At 43.8% G+C, this 19,740-nt stretch overlaps 1 protein-coding gene across 4 annotated transcripts in view; it reads left to right on the top strand.

The window, feature by feature from the left end:
• Nucleotides 1-19,740, top strand: part of GNB4 (G protein subunit beta 4) — a 78,058-nt gene that overhangs the window by 26,589 nt on the left and 31,729 nt on the right. Inside the window, exon 1 of one of the 4 annotated variants that reach the window (XM_055817519.1) lies at nt 2,139-2,259. The exons of 1 other annotated variant lie outside the window; for it this stretch is intronic. The gene's annotated coding sequence lies outside the window, so the exon portion shown is untranslated. Of the gene's footprint in view, nt 1-2,138; nt 2,260-18,321; nt 18,449-19,141; nt 19,276-19,740 lie in introns of those variants that run through there. 2 more of the 4 variants (XM_055817516.1, XM_055817517.1) reach the window with 2 other exon arrangements.

The following is a 19,740-nucleotide window of genomic DNA, read 5'->3' on the forward strand; positions in this document are numbered from 1 at the left end:
AATTCTAAGTGTTTAATTGTTCGTGGAGGAAAAGTTCTTTCATATGAATTTTAGCTATGTGCATGAGAATCCAGGCATCTAAGGTGTCAAGTGCATTTAGGGAGAAAAAGGAAAACTGTTAATAAAGGGGTATTCCTGAATGAAAATATCACAGACCATTTCTTCAGTAATTGGTATTGCTGGTTAGGTCACTGTATTGGTACTTGCCATTTGCCTAAGCAACTGTTACAATTTCTGTGTACATACAAAACGAGGTGTACTGTGCTGCAGATAAAATTTGTATTCAGTGTCAGATAAGAAGGAAGTGGGATGCCTTGTACAAAGGCTAGGATACAGATTAACAGTTTGGTAGCTGTGACCCAAATATCAAATGAATGTTTAGCCTTAACTATCAGTATAGTTGATGAGAGCAGTGGTAATTCTATCATGTGAATTATGATGATGCTCTAGAAATTACAGCTGCTGGCATGGAAGCAAAGCTTACTGGTAAGACAGATTTAGGTGATGCAGATAATTTCCAGAATGCTGAAGAAACCGCAGTAATGCAGGGTTTGTAGTGAGTTTAGTTTTTTGCTTTGATTTGTTGGGGTTCTTTGGGAAATTAGAGTAGGGCTTTTTGTTTGGTTTTGGTTGAGTGTTTTTTTTCCCCAGTGATGGGAAAATAGCAAGTACTGACCCATTTTGGAATAAATGACAACATTTTTTTTATCAAAGGTAGATCATAATGCTCAATATATTTCAATATGAGAATTGATTTTTTAGGAGTAATGAAAGTTGGCTTCATCCACTGAGATCCCAGTAGCTGGTATCCCACAGGAAATTGTTCTTGAATTTGGAAACGATGGTGAACGCAAGAACTGTGAGTTGGCTGAAGTGCTGATTAAAAATTATAGTCAAAAACAAGTGACAAGGCTGGAGAAACGTTGCTAGTGTTGTTTCTCTGGGGTTAGTCTTGAGACCTGTTGTATTTAATATATTTACTGGTGTGTTGAGATGAAATTCTGAGATAAGACAAAATTGGGAGGTACTACTTATACTGAGGAAGATTGGGTTGTTCAAAAAGAATTAGACTAACTTTTTGCTAGCTTGCTGGTAATGACATGTAAGTAAGTAGCATACTGTACAAAGCTATACACTTGGGATTCAAAAGTAACTTCATCTATAACCTGGGGGTTTATGAACTGGAAGTAACTAAGGTGAAAACAAATCTGAGTGTACTTGTCAGTGGAAGGATGAGTATGATTAGACAATGGAATATAGTTATGGTAGAAAAGATAATGCAGTCCTGGAAGGTGAGAGTTTCTTAACAGATGGAAATATTGGTACCATCTTACAGGGAGTGTTAAGTCTTTTTGTGTATTTCTGCAGTTGTGTTTAGCTATTTTTAGACAAATGAACTTAAACTGTGAGAGGTGCAAAGAAGAGCTAGAAGATGAGCAAGGGAATGAAGCTCCATCTTTTGAATGGAAATCGGAAATGCTTCATGCACCCAACCAAACAGGTTTCTAGGGTGATGAATCACTAAATATACTGGGAGCAAATATTGATGAATGGATGGGTTCAGCGTCCATGATCACTTATTCTTTATCCTCTCTGCTGAGATCACTAACAAAGCTGCCAATCGCTGCCTCTTCAGTAGTTTTCCTTGTGGTGTGGATAGTTGACCAGTGTTAATTCCAAAAGTCCACAAAATTTTTGCATGTAACGCTGACAAGAGGATTGCCAGTAAGACTATATTTTTGTTAGTACTGTAAAACGTATTCAGCAGCCTTAAAAAATGCATACCATTTTTTAAATCTTGGCTGCAGATTGCTTACAAAAGAAAGAACTATTCTTTATTTGAGATCTTACTGAACTTCCTCCTGTTTGGTCTTTTGATCTCAGCTCTGGTGGTGTCACTCCCTTACCCTTGCCTAATGAGCCAGCTCACCATGATGACAGCTGCTGCTGTCTGGTTTTCACTTTTGAGAGCTCCGTAAGTGCTAAGTGTGATGACATCATGCTCCCTAGGGTGTCAGTTATTAGCTGCTAAAAATAGTTACAGGCAAACACAGAATAGAAAAATCAAATGTCTGTTTAAACCAGTAGTGAATGGGAAGGTAGAGAGAGAGCTTAGCCGAGGGGCTTTTTATTTAAATGCAAGGGCAACAACGTTGGACTGCAATCCTGGCAAATGTTGCAGATGATGCTTTAGGACTCGTGAGCTCGGAGGGCCCACAGAGACAAGTTCATCCCTGGTGCAATTCCAAAACTGTCATGGTAAGTGAGTTTTTTGTGTTTATTTCCCACTGGTTAGGTTATCTGATCTGAGTAATCTGTGTTTTGCAGTTCTTAATGTAACTATGGGATTCACAGCACGAGAATGATGTCAGTGTTACTGCCCGTATAATCACTGTTCTATTAAAAAATAAAACACAGAGCAATATTCATATTTTAAAATTAAGTGTTCAAAGGTGAAGAAATCATGTACAGTAAAAACTATATGCAGGCTAAAATGGGGCCTCCAGTTTCTGAGTTCAGGAGAGTGTCCTGCTCAGCATGTGTTTCGGGGCTGTTCGGTGCAAGTTCGTGTGACCTCACTGACGACCTTTAGGCCTTGATTACAGATCTACAAGCTGAGACAGGCTTGAAGACAGAGGTCACATTTTCAGGCTTTAACTTAATTCCAGTTTTATAGCGTAGACTTCTCTTCACTGTTTCTGTGGTACTAGCAAGGTGCTTCAGATATTAAGCTGTTCCAAATTAAAGCTGATGTAATAAGAAAACTATAGGTACAGAAGCAATAGAACATGAAAGTTAAGATTAACATAGGACTGGTGTCTCATAACCTTTGAAAATCTCATCCTGGGTCTTTTTTGCTAATTAAACCATGGACAGAAATGTTCAACTAGGCTTATTAGTGCTGTTGGAAGATTTTTCTAATCTGAGCTACTTGTAACAGTCTTTTCTACACTTCTTAACTTACTGTCTAAGGGCAGGCAGAGACAGAAATATGAAGCTGTGAGTCTTCCAGACAAACACCACAAGTTACACATGTGTTACAAGACACGCTCCAAGTTACAAATGCTAACCCATGGGCCTGAAACTTCCTTGGCTGAAGTATGATCTTTTTCTCACCCATTTGGAGTCACCTACAATGGCTTCATGGTGATTCAAAACTGTCAGAAATTACTTGTAACTGGCACTGGTCCCCTTAGAGAATCATAGAATCATTTAGGTTGGAAAAGACCTTTAAGATCATCAAGTCTAAGTGTTAACCTGTCAGGGAGAACAACCTGCAACTTTTGCACTCTGGCCCTGAACTGCCTGGTCTCCTGTTTGCAGCCAGTACAGAAGCTAAAAACACGAGTCTGCTGATCCTACAGAGCCTGACTCACGTCTCTGTAAACCACTCGCAGCGGCCTTCCCCAGAGGGAATGAAGGGCTTGATGGATGTTGTGCTGCAGGTTATCAGTGTGTGCTAATGAAGCAACAGATCCATTACAGTATTTATCCACTTTTCGAGCTCCAATTACAGGAACTTTGTGAAGTATAAAATAGTTTGATTTTACCCTGTGTTCATTCTGTAAAAGATGATGTCTCTAAGAGATATTCCCATCCTATCGTTATTTCCTTGTGCTGATTCATCTATGTTCAAGATTGTTTAGAGCCAGGATTTGATTCTGCCTTGTTGATGGTAATTTTTTTTTTGGTAAATCTGTTTGATAATTGTCATTGATAAAGCTGAGGAATCCCTGAGTCTTTTGCTTGTGGGGTGTGACATGTAAAGTAGTTTTTCTTGCACATCAGAAGGCAGGAGACTGATGTAAGAATTATTGTGTGAAATTGCATTGTCTGTTATGTAGGAATTCAGACAGTGATTGTGATAGTCCCTTTTCTCCTTTAAAATGAGAATTTATCATTCAAAAGGTGCTCCACTGTCAGTGCAAAATTTTAACCATTAAACTATTTCTTATTTTTAATGGTATAATAACCTGTCCTTTTGGTTGTGAGTGTGGCATCTTGAATGAAAACTGACTTACAGTTATTTTTTTTCAGTCTGCAAAACAGGCACACACACACACACAAAAAAAAAAAAAAAAAAAAAAAAAGGATGGAAGAAATTCCATATTCAATTCAGTGGTGGTGGCCAGAGGAGCAAAATATAATATAATATAATAAAAAGTCCTTATTGAAGAATTTTTCTACTTTGTATGGGTTTGTAAGGGGTTTTTTTCCTTGGGTTTTTTTTTTTTTTTGTTAGGAAGAGGACTGTTTTTAGATGACTCCTTAAAACTACCTGAAGGAGTAGCGTAGTTTTTACAACACAAAATGCATACTGTTTTTAGCAGGTGGCCAACCTCTTGTTTAGAAAGATTTCCTGCTGCATTGAATTTTCCTTGCTGTATCCCCCAGAAGGCTGAGCATTGCTATCTCCTGCAGACAATGCAGCAACGCCCTTATTTTGTACTAGCAAATGATTTTTTCATTCACAAGCTGTTTTCAGTATTCCAGAGCATCTCACTGCTCTAGCATGCATTTATCTGAATTTAAAGTGATTTATTCATAAAAAAGATTATTCTCACTTGGTTTGGGGGATACCATCAGGGGTAAAGGCATATGCAGTTGCACAAACAATTGAGACCTTCTGGCAGACTTTATTGTGTGCTTAACGCTTTCTCTGATGGCCTTGACACTGATTATAATGCCAGTAGAGTAAAATATCTTCTACAAAATATAATTTCCTGTTGGAATGCTGGTAGAGTAGTGCTAATGTGGCATACACTTACTGTGTCATCTGTAGGTGATGGCACTATCTTGCATGTTCTGTTTTCAAGGTTAAAGAAGTGTACAAAATACTTTCACCGAGAGGTAGAACTACCTGAGCCTTAGGTTTTCTGACTTTGGCTGAGCATTCAAACCCTTGTGCAAATGTGCAAACCTTTTTGTGTGCAAATGGACCTGCTGTGTATGGACATTATCTCAGCTTGTATAGAGGCAGTGTAGAAAGCTGAACTGTGTACCTGACTGTGAATGGATCTGCCTGATTTTTGTAGGGAATCTAAGGATGGTGGACCTAAATAATAAATACAATTAGGGTAAAAGTCTTTGTAAAACACCTGTGGAAGTACATACTTATCAGTTTCACATATCACAAGCTAGATCGTACTGAAACGATGGACAAGTCCTCAAAGCATATGCCTGGAATATATTTAGATGCAATAGCAGGAAGCTGAGTCCAGATAGATTCAGACGGAAATGAGGCATATGTGTCTGTTGGTGTGGGTCATTGAACATTAGCATATCTAGACAAGAAATGTATTTCACAGGGACAGTAAACTGAGGGCTTGTCTACATAAGACTACACATATGTAATCCAAATTAACATTGACAAGTTAAAGTATCTGACGTGGGAGCTACTTAGGGAATATGGTTGACTCTTGCTATAAAATGTCAGACTAAAAGATTAGAATAATCTCTCTGGCTGGAAAATACATAAGTCTATAGCAATAGTTCTGTCCTATATGTGCACAGCAGACAGATAACAAGAAAAGGTTTTCATTCTGCTGCATAAGAAGGTATTAATGGCACTGTCTCACCATGAATTTTCCCATTATTAGATAGTTAGATCGTGTCAAATCTTGGCTCGTCACCAAGACTACTTGCCATAAAATTTCTGACATCGGAAGAGGGACATCTGCATTGAAGTGAAATTTGAAGATTGATATGTAAGTTTGCGACACAGAGTCCTTGCCCACAGAAATAATGTTGTCAGCAACACTGTTTGTTTGAATTAAAGCTGCAGACTGGATCTAGTCATTGATGCTGATCTCAACTTTTATGTAGGACATAAATTGAATACATTACCTCTTCTAACACGCCAGGCCAGCATTCTCTGACGCAGATACCAAAGCTGAAGTCAGTGGGAGCAGGCAGTGTTTTCCAGCCTGAGGTGTCAGGCCATTAGAAATGTCAGGTTCCTAAATGTAAATGTAGTATAGATATCCAAGTTGAAAGATGTCTCAAAAAGGTATCCAAAGATATATATTATTCTGACAACATGCTGCTGGAATCAGCTATTACTGCTGACACGGTGCCAACCCACTGAAGGAGTCTTTTGATGTATTTCAAGAAACATGTAAGTTCAGTGTCCTGTAACTGCATCCGTAACCACCAGCCTCTCAGGAAAAAAACTTGAGAAGGCTGTTTTTTGTTTTTTAATTGTTAACTTTGCACTCCTATGCCTGCCTTCCTTCCTCTCTAAGCTTCCTTTTTGTGAAGATGAAACCTAGTGATGCAGTGTTTGCCTATAGGCGTCCTTTTTCCTGTGAACATAGAGAGCCATGAACAACAAATAAACTGTTTAAGTTGCTGATCCTGCACGTTTGCAAATTCATTGGGAGATTTGGCTCACATGTAAGGACACAAGGATCCGGCTCCTAGGGAATAAATGTCAAAGAACATGAAAAGAAAAGCCTTAGTAGGCACTGGGACTATAACAAAGAGTGCTTCCAAACTACAGTAGTGAAAACCACTGGGAAATGTGGAATAGTCTGACAGAAGCAATAAGAATGATGGTTCTGAGTCAGGCACTGAATCAGGGAGGAAAGGGGGGGGAAAGAAAAAGAAGAGGCTTGATCCAAGTGAATTAAAGCCACTTACATTCCTGGAAATGAATTATTTCCTCTTTATCAAAAAAAAAAAACAACAAAACACAAAAACAACACAGAGGGTAAGAATGTAATTACATGTTGCAGAAAGAATTATATGACAGTTTCTGTCTTCCAGGCTTACGTTCAGGATACTAATCAAAACTCTGACACACTGACTTTCTGTAGTGAGCCTCAGCAGCATTGCTTGCGTTGCCCATTTACTTTTCAGTACTTCCTCTTGGAGGCTTTCTTTCCTCAGCAGGCTTTTAGAGGAAGCTCTGGGTACTATTTTGTGTCCAGAATAAACAGAAAGCACAGTACTGTTCTCTGTGCAGAAGCTCCCTCCTTCCCTTGTGAATTTACAAATATAGAAAAACAAAATAATCACAGAAACAGTGTTTTCTTAAATGACTGCTCAAAACTAGTGCTGAGGACTTGGTTCTTTGCTTTGTCAATGAGTTCAGGCATATCAGTTAAACAATTTACTATTTATGTCCTGAAGGCCTTCAAGGGAGTGCTGAAGCCTATGAACGATCTCCCGCCTTTCCTATCTTAGGCTGAGAACATTTTCATTCCATTCATCGCTGCTTAGATGATGTCTGAAGACTGTTGCAAAGTATCTGTTTTCAATGCACACTGATGTTTTGCCAGTCATATGTCACGAGGGAGCGTTGTCCCACTGGTATGAACATTATGACCATGAAAGAAGGCGAACAGTAACTGCATTATGTTCTCCAGAAGATGGGTAGAAGTTTGAGGGAATGTGTTTTTGTGCACTGTTTCAGGGCCTTGCTCATCAATTGCATGACTCGCTGAATCTGTTTCTAAGCATTTACAAATGAAATTGAATCAAGATTATAAAACAGAAAATAGTGTTCAAATGCTTTTAGATTGATGATGACAGACATACCGTAATATGCTAAAAAGGAGTTCAGCTGCAATTAGTCTGTAAAGAACCTAATCACCAATATGAATCTGACAACCAAGATTTCAAATAGTTAACCTCGTTCTGTCCTATATACTCACTAAGAATGTCTTTTTGTGTTGATATTGTTGGTGGATGGAAGTTGGTTGGAAATAATTCTATTGATTCAGTTATTCATAAAACTGTATCATTTAATAAAAAAAATCCATTTCCTTACAAATGGATTTAGGTTGCTGCACTGAATGTACCCAGGCTCCTAATTCTCCAGTCACTGAAGAGGGTCTCTGTCATTCTTAATTGGCTGAAGAGTAAAAAAGGACAAGGGCAAATTCCTACAGACTTTTTTTTCTGACTCTTCTGGTATGACACCCTGAAGTAGGTGAGATGCTGCTATATCACAGAGACCACTGGGTTAAATTAACCAGGATATAATTAAGAATACAAAACCCCCCAAAAGTTTTATGGGGTTGCGAGCTGTGTTATCTCATTATCCCAAAGAAAGTTTATTTTTTGCTACTTCCCTTGAGAGAAGCGTTAAAAATTGCCCTATTACGGGATGCGGACTGCCCAATAGATAGCCAGAAAAAGCAATCTGAGAACTAGCACAGCCAGCTGGAGCTCAGCCAGCCTGACTGTGACTGGTGATCCCCTGAAACAAAACTGTGCAGCAGAAGCTGCTGCCCGCTGCCGTGGCAGAAAGCATCCCCCAGCAGGTGCCACCTAGAGAAGCCAGTGATAGCCTGGCCTGTCGGAGTCGATGATGAAGCAAGGTGACTGAGGATGAAAGAAAAACAGGAAGGGGAACAGTGGGAAAAGGATTTATTCTTTTTTTGTGTGTGTGCTGGAAAGATCAAACAGCATTGCGCTGTTGCAGTGTTTTGAATTATGTTTTGTCTTAGGACCTGACTCTCCTTATGCCAGTTTAAGTCATCAGTATAATACACAGTGATGCAGATTAAGTATCAACCCGTTGCTTGCCTGCTCATACAGACACACATTTATGTTGGATGTTTGCTTTTTAGCACAGTACTGAATGAACAATGCTAAAACACCATATGTTTTGCTGTGTCAAGGGAACCAGCCATCACTGTAGCCACATCACTAAATCACATTACAACCCTTGGTCTAAGAACATCTGTATAGATCTCCAGCTCTCTACTATTTGTCACTAATTAGAGTAGTCTGATGATAATCATGCAGGGACAGTATCCCATTTGATGTTCTTTCCCTCTACCTTAGCTACTCATTTTTTCTACAATGCACACACACACACGACAGCATTTCCTCACTTCTCCAAGTCCTTTTGCTATCTTTATTTTTCTTTCTTTTAGTAGAAATACTGAAGAGACCAATGAGGTTATTGTGCCAGGTCTATTGCTCAGCTCCTCAGTTTCCTGTTGTGGTAGGATCTAGCAGGAAACTTTAAGAAATCCAAAGAACAGCCAAACCTCTTCTCATACTTGCTCTGAGAGGCCTACGCTGCCTGTGTAGTGGGGATAGCAGAACACGATTTAGCCTTAAAAGATTAAATCTCTTTTTATTACAGTATGCTTCATCCCAATGGAGACAATGTTAGGGTTTGTATTAGTGCTGCAGAGCTCTTGTTTTCCCTTTCTGTTTTAGCATTGCAGAAAAAACCAAAATTCTGTTCTCTATTATAGCTGCTTGAAATTACAATGCATTTCATGAAGTGAACAGAATTGTTTAGGATTTTAATCAGCGTAGCTGCAGAATTTGACTGGGCATCTTAAAACCGCTGTATTTTTAAGATTAAAAATGTTATATTAATGATTTAAACAATTGCAGGGAATATCCCGTTACATTGACCTTGAAAATATTATTAAACATAGTAAATACAACATTTGCTTGCTAAAATGGAAAGATGAAATGCTCAGTCACTTAGAGCTTCATATGTTAATCATCAGGAAAACAGCTCCTTTTTTAAACGTAACTGTCAAACTGACAGGTTGCAAAAGAAACAGATTCCCAGCTATTCAGTAGTTGGAAAAGATCAAGATGATCCAGTCTCATCAGACCATCAAAGAGGGAGACTTGAATTTGTTGAATTCAAATATTTTTTTTTTCTGTTTACTTGCTTAGGCTGGTCCTAACCACAGGTTCATAAGAAATTAATAATAAACTTTTGAGCTGTTACTCATTCCAGGATGGCACTGAACATCAAATAGCTCTCAATTATAAGGTGGAGAGACTTGAATAAAAATGCAGCTGCATTTTTTGAGCAATGCTTTGGGTTGATCACAACCATGTTGACATAAGACGCAATTCTCTGCAAGTGCAAATAGCAAGTGATTCTGGCAATTTCCTTATGGGAATTTTTCCAGGGATATTTGATGTAAGTAAATGTCTCTGAAAATAAGCTGTGGATGCACTAGAGGCTCATTTAGAAGTCTTCCCTGAGAAAGAGATTCCTGTTGCTGCTATATTTTAGACAAGATTGTTTAAGTTTATCGATGCCTGACCCTTTGTGCTCGTTGCTTAGCTCCACCACTCTAAACCAGCCTGTTATTTTTGGTGTAGTGGAAACCTTGGGGTTTTTTCACATGACTGTGGATGTATTTGCCAAGATACTTGGGACTTCTTCGCAAAGGTGCTTCTGTTGTGCTGATTGACATTCAGCTTGGGCAGGCAGAGCAGGCCAAGGAAAGAAGCAAGAAGCCAGAAAGGAACAAAAACCTTCAATTTTTGAGTTCTTATTCCAAATGTCTTTGAATCAGCAGCTCTGGGCCCTTCCCAGCTCTTGAAGGAATGCCAGTTCAGTACAGGGAGTGAATAAGGTGTGTGTGGGGGCGAATGCTTCTCTGTCAGTTGTGAGAAGCTTTATTTTAAAAAGTGCCTCTGCTTTTTTTTTTTTTTTTTTTTTGCTAGCATTACAGAGGTTTGAATGGTTCAGAGGAGCTGGTAATGGTTTAGGGAGGCTTTCTTGTTTATGGCCTGTTGCCCAGTGAAATCCAGCCCAGGTCATTAATGACTAGAAACTGTTACCATGTTAACACAGTCTGATGGATGATGTGAACTGTGCCTGAGTCCAGATTCTAGCAGAAAAAAGTATCACAGAAACCCGTATTGCTGTTGTCCCTGACTCTCTTGCAAGCAAAGGGGGACGGAGCTGAGCTGAGGCATGCAGCTGAGCGCTGTTGTAGCAAGCTTCCTCCACTGCTGCACATCCTTCCCTTCTCTGCAAAGAGAGAACATTAGCCTGCGAAGCTGTCAAGCTGATGCTTTCCCCAGCATTGAAATGACATGCAATGAAAACAGGCAAGCAAAACGAAAAAAAATAAGGAGCGCTTTGGCTAAGGAGCACTGATACCTTCTGGTAAAAGATACATGGATGAGCATGAATGGTTTCATTCAGAGTTTTGGACCAAAGCCCTGTATATATGAGGAAAATCATTAACACACCATTAGCAGTCGTGCATTAAAATGGAAATTACTTCTTTATTGTAATCTCTAATTTTATTTTATAATGTCTTTACTGGGGTTTGCATTTTCTTATTTGGACTTTTGTACTGGTCGTTTTCACTTTGCTTATATTTAATTTCACTCCTTTCTTTGTTCATTTCTTCATCCATCTGAAAGGCTCTCATGTTGGGTAACTTCCTCAGCAGCAAGGGTAGAAGGAAGGCAGGTGGGCAGGCAATCTGAATTCTGAGTTTGGCGCTGCCACTGGTTGCTTGGCAAGCTGTTGACACCACTCTGTGCCTTACTTCCCCACAGAAAGAGACTCATAGTTGAAGAACAGTTTAAAATCTTTTGACAAAAAAGAACTGCATCTACTAGTGCTATATACTGAAGGAAAACACAGACGAAACCATGTATTTTATTCCATGTGCTCCTTCAAGTGTATTTGAGTTGATTAAGCCCAGTAAGCCTCTGTTCTTCCTTTTCCTCTCCCAAATGAGGTCTAAATGTTGAGTCATCATCGATGTACACATCCAAACCACTATAGACATGTTAGCCTTCACATTGTAAAAAAACCAAACGTTCTAGATTCTCCAGCCCATTTAACAGGTGTGATATGCAAGTAGCACATACTAGTAACTAGTGAAACACAGTTATAGTACAGATCTGGACTGGCACTGCGGAGAGTATATATTGCACTCTCCTTAAACTTCAGTGTTCTCTCTATTCCCTCCTCCCCGGATTTAATTTGGATTGTGTCCACCAACAGGGCACAGTAGTTTGGTAAGGGCACAGTTGCTATATAATTTTATGTTTCTTACACTCTTATAAAACTGTTTCAGATAATAGAAATTATGTTGTTTCTCTGGCTAGGCCACGGTGCCATTTCCAGTACTGTTAATTCGCTATAACTGAAACCCTTTTCCCTCAGGAATGGCTGGGGTCATAGCTAATTCATAACCAATCAACATAGCCAATGTTGATGCAGATGCAGGTTAAGAGCTAGCAGCAGCGTGCTGAAAAGCTTACTGAAAATGGTCTCTGTCTCTCTGTAGACCTGGAAACCTAGCCTCTTGTATCAGATTTCCTCATTCATGACCATAAAACTCTTCAGGTACCAACAAACCTGTAAGCTAAATGGCAAAACTTAAAAATTGCAAGCTTCAGTAATACTCCTGACAGCTCAGTGTAAGCTCAGGCTCAAAGTTCAGAGGAAGGTGAAATATATCTATAATTAGTCTAAGATGCAGCACTTGACTGTAGTGAAATTTCTTTCTGCACTGCACCTGGAGGTTAGCTTAGATTCCAAAAACTGAAGAATAAATAACCTTTGCTATCCTTCCTGTAATGCAACTGCATCTCACAGAGTTAAATCCTTAGTTCATGTACAGATCTTTGCTAAAGCCTTTGCTAGTGTGACACCTGATAGCTTGGGATTCTGCAGTCTGCTGTTAGCAACATTGGACTGTGTTCAGTGGGACAGTATTGTGGTTATCTATAGTGGGGTTTGGCTGTGTAAATGTGTTCATTTGTTGGTGGTATTATGCAAATACATATACCGAAGAATCTTACACCTATTATTTTCTAAGATATTGGGTAGCAGTGGAATGCAAGAATCTTTCCTTAAAAATGTGAGAAGTATTTTGATTTTGTTGTGACTGGAAAGTAGCTTATATTTCTAAGAATTTCTAAAGGTAATTAATGGACCCGGTCATGCTTCTTCAGTTGGCTTCCTGTCTTGTTCCATAAAAGGGCCAAACAATCTCTGAACAGACTGAACAAAATAATACTTCTTTAATACTTCTTTCTTCCTAATTCCACACTCTTTTACTACCCATGTCAGTTACTGCATGCTTTGTTAAGCTCCTTTCATGGCCATTCATTTTCTCTTTTGTCTGCACTCATTCCACTTTATACCTGAAACACAACTTTAATGTACATTACAGTCTTCATTTGTTGAAGAAGTAACTGAAAACTTACAAAAAAAGTGATCACTTGCTGTTCTATGTGCAGCTAACTGGTCCTTGTTTGCTCCCTGTTGCACACACTGTAAAATTCTTGGGGGTTAGGATTAGGTTAGGTATACAGTAAAATAACTGTAATTTCCAAAGCAGGATCTAAGAGATACCAATCATATTTAGGAGGAGAGCTATTTGGCTGGAAAGAGTTGGGAGATTTTTAAAACTGAAAGTTAAAAAGGGATCTTCATTGTTTCTGCCCCTCCCTTTTGCTGTTCTCTGCAGCTGAAAATGGGGCAGAAAGCCAACATCATGACATTTGAGCAGACAGCAGTTTATGGAAGTGTCTATTACAATTCCACACCCACAGCCTTAGTAGAAAGAAGCCTTCTCCCTGGCCGTTTCAAGAAAAATTGCTGCCAGGGAGTTACAGCTGATGTGAGGCTTCATCCTCTGAGTCTGGGATTTGTAGGCAGACTCTTTAATTTTTCTATGTAGGTTTAAAATACAGATTCCCCTTCCTCTGTTTCTTACTCCTCTCCCCCTCCAGAAGAAATCAGAAGAATTTCCATGCTGTAGAGCTTTCTCAGCCCTAGCGTGCCATTATTACAAGTGGGTTGGACTGCAGCATAAAGAACGTGCAGAAGCACAGTGATTAATATGAGCATTGCTTTTTGCCTCACTTAGTGATCTTAAACAGTGGTGAATTACCTTGCAAATTACAGTAAGCATGTGAAACCCGCTACTGATCTCTCGGTGTTGCAATTGGTCTTAGAAGGGAGCAGTATAGATCAAATGGCTTTTTCAGCCCATTTGATTTTTGTTGCTGTTCTTTTATGAGCACTTTCAGCAGTTCTGTGAGTATCCTTCATCATTTTGTCTGAAAGAAATATTAATATATATTATTCCTAAATACATGCATACATATAGGCCATATGTGAAGCATCTATGCATACATATCCACTCCCCTTTCTTCTATTTAAATAGTTTTCAGTGATTGTTCAGTTCTCTTTAGGGGGTGAGTCACCTGGCACACTGGAGTCAGGAATCTGGACTTCTGTACCTGCACAATGATCCAACTGTGTAGCTTGGTCAGTTATTTTACCGGACCTCAAAAAGTAAATGTACTCTCTGGCATCCACTGTTTCTTTAGTCTCCTAAATAACAAGAAAAATATTACTATTTCTCCTTATATTCTTTTTCCTTGATTTTTTTTTTTTAATTAAATGTTAGAGAATAAGCACGTGTATAGAAAAGGAACTGAATTATACTAGACTGGCAGCCCTAGAAACTGAAGTTCAGTTTCTTGGTAGCACAAGGACGCTAGTAAAACACAACAAAGATACTCTCCTCCACCTGCCCAATTAAACAGTGATCCAAAGACCAGAGCGGTGGTGAGCAGCTAGTGCTGTCGCCATACGCATTCTTTCTTGGACTTCTAGAGAGACACGTACACAGTGTGAACTAAACTGCCACCTTCGATGCATTTTGTGTAGAGCATCAGCTGGTGTGCAGAGACATCACTGCTCCTTGGTGCTGTGAAAGGTCACCCATATGTAAACAGAGCCACTGACAGAATGACAAAAGATGATCTGTCATGCTTCAGTTGAGTGGCTGAGCAAGTGGAAGGTTCTTGAAATGAATTAATGTTAGACTTCAGTAGGAATAAAACCAGGATATTGAAAGTAAAGCAGTAAAACATTTGCTTTCATATTTAGGAATGAATTGAGAAAGGGATGTCTGAAGGTGAACATGTTTTCCTGTCATGTATATGGAATATAAAGATAGTATGTGTAATCCTGCTTAACAGAGTAATTAAAATATGTCAGGAAATTAAGTGAACTTTTAAGTCTCTGGCTCTTCGTAAGGCTTGAATGAAGAATGATGTCAGATTGCTCAGTTATTAGTAAGGGGTTAATCACCTCTTTAATTCCTAGATCTGAAGAGAAAGATGGAAATGAAAGAGTAGAAAGACATAGATTAGCATATCTCACCTGAATAGCTGCCTGGATTGCAGCCACAGAAGTGCTGTCAGACATAAACAAAGAATGAGGACAAAGCAAAAGGCAAGTGTACATACTGCAGGAGAGGTCTGATTTAACCAATGAAAAAAACCAATGATGAAAAGAAACCAGCGTTATTATTATAGAGGTGTCAAGAAAGTAGATTGCTACATCGGTAAATTAATTCTGAAGTCTGAATGAGCAACTTATTTTTACTTTAGGAAAACAAAAGTCAGTCAGAGGAGTGGTGTAATTCAGTCACACCAGCGGAGGGGATTCTCTCTGGATCTTTGTCTCTTAGCTGTCTGAGTTCTGGTTTTTTTGCTTTGTCTTCTGAACAAACATGATTATTTCATGTATATCTTGAAGTGTTTTGGGAAGAAATTAGATAATGGCCTCATGAAATGTGGGGGCTTTTGGTGCAGAAAGTACCAGGCAGGCAATGACCTCTGCGTTTCTCTGGAACCAAGAAAAGACACATGTAGACTTGAGTGGTATTTTTAGCCATTTAGATTATACGTGTGCCTGTCCATCTTTATGCCTTTTGGTCTCAGGCCCTGCCAAGACTGGGGAGTTTTTTAGAAAATGTCTTATTGCTTCCTAGTAGCCATTCACTGTTCTGACATGCAGTGTTTCACAAAATTTCCATCAAAAGGAGGTTTAGGGTGCTGCTGGAGCTATCTTGGCTGAGGTTTTCAGTTACAGCTGAATCAGCATAATTTCCAAACAGGTTCACTTCCTCTACCTTCCCTTTGGAGATGTTTCAGACTCAACGGGCAGGAATCCAAGCACTGGGGGCCTCCAGTAGCATTTAATCTATCAGAAACTGAAGTTGCTGTGTTGGCTGTAGTAACTCATAATTCAAAGAGAACATGTTAGAGAAACTGATCTAGATATTGATTTTAAAACCTCATCTGGCACTGTATCTCAACGTTTCTCTTTCGCTGCAGAACAAATTGATTCCTTATATAAATTCTAAAATAATCTAAAGCATATTGCTGAACTAGCATAAGAATAGCTCCATCAGGGGTAGCTCTGATTTTGCAGAGTAGGGTTTGGCATATGAAACCAGTGGTCAGAAGCAGAACTGGCTAAAAACTGGCTGTAAAATATTGCCAGTAGCAGGACTGGGGATTTCTGTTTCATTAGGAATTCATAACTTCTTCGTATAATAAATAACAACACAGAGTACACAATGGGTGATAGAAGTTTTATAAAGAGAGGCAGTTTATTTGTATCAGTTGGTCTTAGAAAAGATTCTTCTCCTTGCAAACTTTGCTTTGCTGTTAGCCTTGGACCACCACAGCTGCAGCAACGCCACTCCTGCAAGATGAGTTCCCCTCCTGAGAACTGTGTCCTGTGCACTTCATTTTCCCAGTCTGCAACTGAAGAAACTTCCCTGTCTCCCAAATGAGTCATGAGGATAAATTATATAATTTTTTATAAAATGTTTTAATTTGCTCCACTGGAAGGACAAAGACTGATAATTTCATAATATGTAACTACCTAAATACCATCTGAACTTTTCCAGGGCTTTACTTACTGCCTGTTATGTTCCAGAGCTGTTTTGAAACAGAAGATGAGAAATTATGTGCTCATTCTGGGACCATATCTTGTCAGTAATCACTACTCAGAGTTCTGAAGATTGAATTAAGAAAAATGTAAGGGAACAAGTGTAGTTTAAAGGAGAACTATCATTGTGCCACTTCCTCCCTTTGATAAAAAATTGAGCAACTTATACAGTGATGTAGTGACTCCAAGAAAGTTTTTTTTCCCCTTTAAGTATGGTACCACAAAATCAAATCCATTCTGTGTTGATTTTTGATATGTGATCACTCGTTAAATGCAAAGTAAACATACCGCTGAATGGCATCTGTGCTTTGGATAAATGGAGGACAGATATACTGCAGTGCAGGGAAGCACAACATAGACTTTGCAACCAGGACAAAGCTATTAAAATAATAGGTTTGAGTCAGTTAAGGGAAGTGCATAAATGTTTTCTAAAACTGATCTAAAGTAAGCAATGAGCTGTTTCATTACAGTACATACTGTATGTTCCAGTGTGTACTACCATTAACACTGAGCCATTTATCAGTAATACCCTAGTAGCTCAAAGATTGCTTTACCCACAGTAGTTATGATACTTATATAAAACATTTTACAGAAGTTTTGAGACTTTGTGGTGCTGATGGTGTGGCAGATCCATGCTGAGAAGATAGATGATGCAAATGTCCCATCTTTAGTGTTGGAGTCCTGACCAGGGCTGCCTTATTTTGACCGTGCTGAGGCAATGATTACTACGGAGACATCCCTGTGGCATCAAGGTCAGTGGAGCAGGCAAGACTCAGAAGAGGTGTGGCTACAGCACCCCACAAATTACCTACTCCATGTATTCCCACGTTGGCCATGGTTGTAGTTTGGCTTTTGATTGTAATTTAAGCATCGGACATGGAAGGGCAGGCAGATGGGCACCACGTCCGACACACCCTTGGCAGTCAGTTGCTGATGGCCTTCCTGCTTTCCATATGCTGGTGTAAGGATGGGTGTGCCATTAAGGGATGAAGGATCACAGCTTTGTGAGGAACGCCTCACTTCTACCTTGCTACTGCTCTGCAGAGCTCAGCGTTACTCCTTGCAACTCATCAAAGGGCAGTGCCGCAGGCCGCTGGGTGCTGAGGCCAGATATGGGTTTCATTGATCAGGTCCACAGAGGAGGTGGCTGAAACTGTGGCGTTCGGGGCCTCACCCGGTGCCCTTTCCCAGCACCCATGGGCAGCTCCCCAGCTCCGCAGGGTCCCTGCAGCCCCGGCCAGGCCAGGCCCCCCCGCGCCTCCCCAGCCACCCAGCAGAGCCGTCGTGGCCATCGATTCCCGGGGGCCGGTGCTCGGGGGTTACAGGCTCCATGGAAAACGTGCGCTCCCCTTAGCTACAGGTGAAGGAGCTGCGCTACCGCCCCGGTGGGCGCCTGAGCGCCGGCAGCCGCCCTGGGAGCGGGCGCCCACCCGCCTCACTACGGGCGCCTTGCGCTCCGCTAGCCCGGCCTCTGCCCTGCGCCCCGCACCGCCCCGCAGTCCCGCCGGGCGCGCTGCCAGGGGACGGCGGGCACCGCCGGCCCGCAGGGAACTGGTCGGGCTGCCGCTGCTACCGGGCCCTGCGGCACCCGGCGATGCGGCTGCTCGGCGGGGACGGCTTCTTCCCCCGGTGCCCGCTGCCGCCTGGGGCCCTCACAGGAGGCTTCGGCGGGCGCTGCGGCTCTCCCGCACCCAGCGCGCGGCCGGGGGAGCCCGGCCTCGCCCCGCCGCTCCGCGCAGGCCTCGGCGCCGGCACCTCCGGGGCGCTGTCTCTTTAAGTGCTCTGACGTCAGCGCTGCGCAGCCATGGCAACGGCCCGTCACGTTGGCTGGGTCCATGCGGGAGGGGGAGGAGCTCCTCCCGCCGCGACCGAGCGCCATGGAGGCGGCGGCTCGGTGACACCCGCACAGACCGTTACCCGGCGGCCGCCAGCCGGCAGGTATTTCCCGCCCGGGCCACGGCGGGGCGGACGATGTGCGCATAGCCGGGCCCCCGCCGGCGGAGGGGGAAGGGGCCGAGGCCTGGCCGACGGGCGGCAGCGCCCGTCCCCCGGGGCTCGGCGGGGCCGCCGGAGGGCGGCGGCCGGTCCCGCGGGGCGGCCGGCGGCGCCCCCTCCCTGCCCCGGCATGGGAGAGCCTGTGCCGGGCGGGGCGCGGCGGCACGGCCGGGCTGCGGCGGGCGGCGGGCCTCACTTCCTGGTCCGGCGGCAGCGCCGGCCGCCCCCGCGCCGCGCCCGGTCGCACGCGGGGCGGAGGGGAGGGGGCTACGGGCGGGCGGCGGCCGCTCGGGGCCAGGCGGAAGATTCTAGCGCGCTTCCCGCTTGGAGCGGCGCTGCTCGGGCCGTGTAGCCTGGGGGCGGGCTCGGCCCTACCACCCCTCGGCGCGGGCCCGGCCCCGGGCGGCCGTGGAGCTCCCCTTGTACGGGGGGGGGGGGGCGGGCCCGTGCCGGCGGGGAGCCCCGGCGTGTCCCGTCCGCCGCCCCCCCGCGTCCGCTGCTGCTCGCCGCCGCGCCCCCGCAGAGCCCGGCAGGGCCGCCCGGGAGCGCCGCGCCCGCCGGCCCCCGCCCCGCCCCTCGCGGGCGGCCCCATCCCGCGGCCGGGGGGGAGCGTGGGCGGCACCACCGCGCCGCAGCGCCGAGGGGAGGGGGGCGGTGCTCGGCGGGGAGAGCCCAGCCGCAGCGGGGGGTGAACGCTGAGGCGGCCGCGGGCGTCGCCGCTAGCAGCGGCCCCAGCCCGACCGGTAGCGCCGCTGCGGTGCCCCCAGCAGGTAAAGCCCCGCCGCCGGGGCTGCGCTTCCCGCCGGCTGCGGGCGGAGGGAGCCCGTCGGGGTGCCGCCCTGAGGCGGCGGGCGGGTGAGGGGCGCGGTCCCGCCTTGGGGTCGCTGGGCGCCGGAGTCCGCCGGGAGCGGCCGGGCCCGGTGGAGGTGGACGGCTCCGTCCCGTCCCGCGCTGCGCCCGGCCTCCACGGGGAAGGGTGTTGCCGGGCAGGGCTAGGCGCCGGGGCCCCGGGAGGGCTCCCCGGAGGTGGTGCCGGGGAGCGGAAGGGCGGGAGAGGCGCGTCCCGCCGGCGCTTCCCCAGGCAGGGGGGCGAGGAGCGGGAGCCGGCGGCGCTGAGCCCGCCGTGCCGCCAGCCCCGCTGTTGCGGGAGCGGCTGTGGGTGCGGGTCGCGGCGAGGTCGCCCTGGGGCCGCCGTGCCCTTCTCCCCCGGCGGGGACCTCCCCGGTGCGGCGGGC

The sequence above is a fragment of the Falco peregrinus genome, chromosome 12 (genome assembly GCF_023634155.1).
Source record: "Falco peregrinus isolate bFalPer1 chromosome 12, bFalPer1.pri, whole genome shotgun sequence".
Taxonomy (NCBI): domain Eukaryota; kingdom Metazoa; phylum Chordata; class Aves; order Falconiformes; family Falconidae; genus Falco; species Falco peregrinus.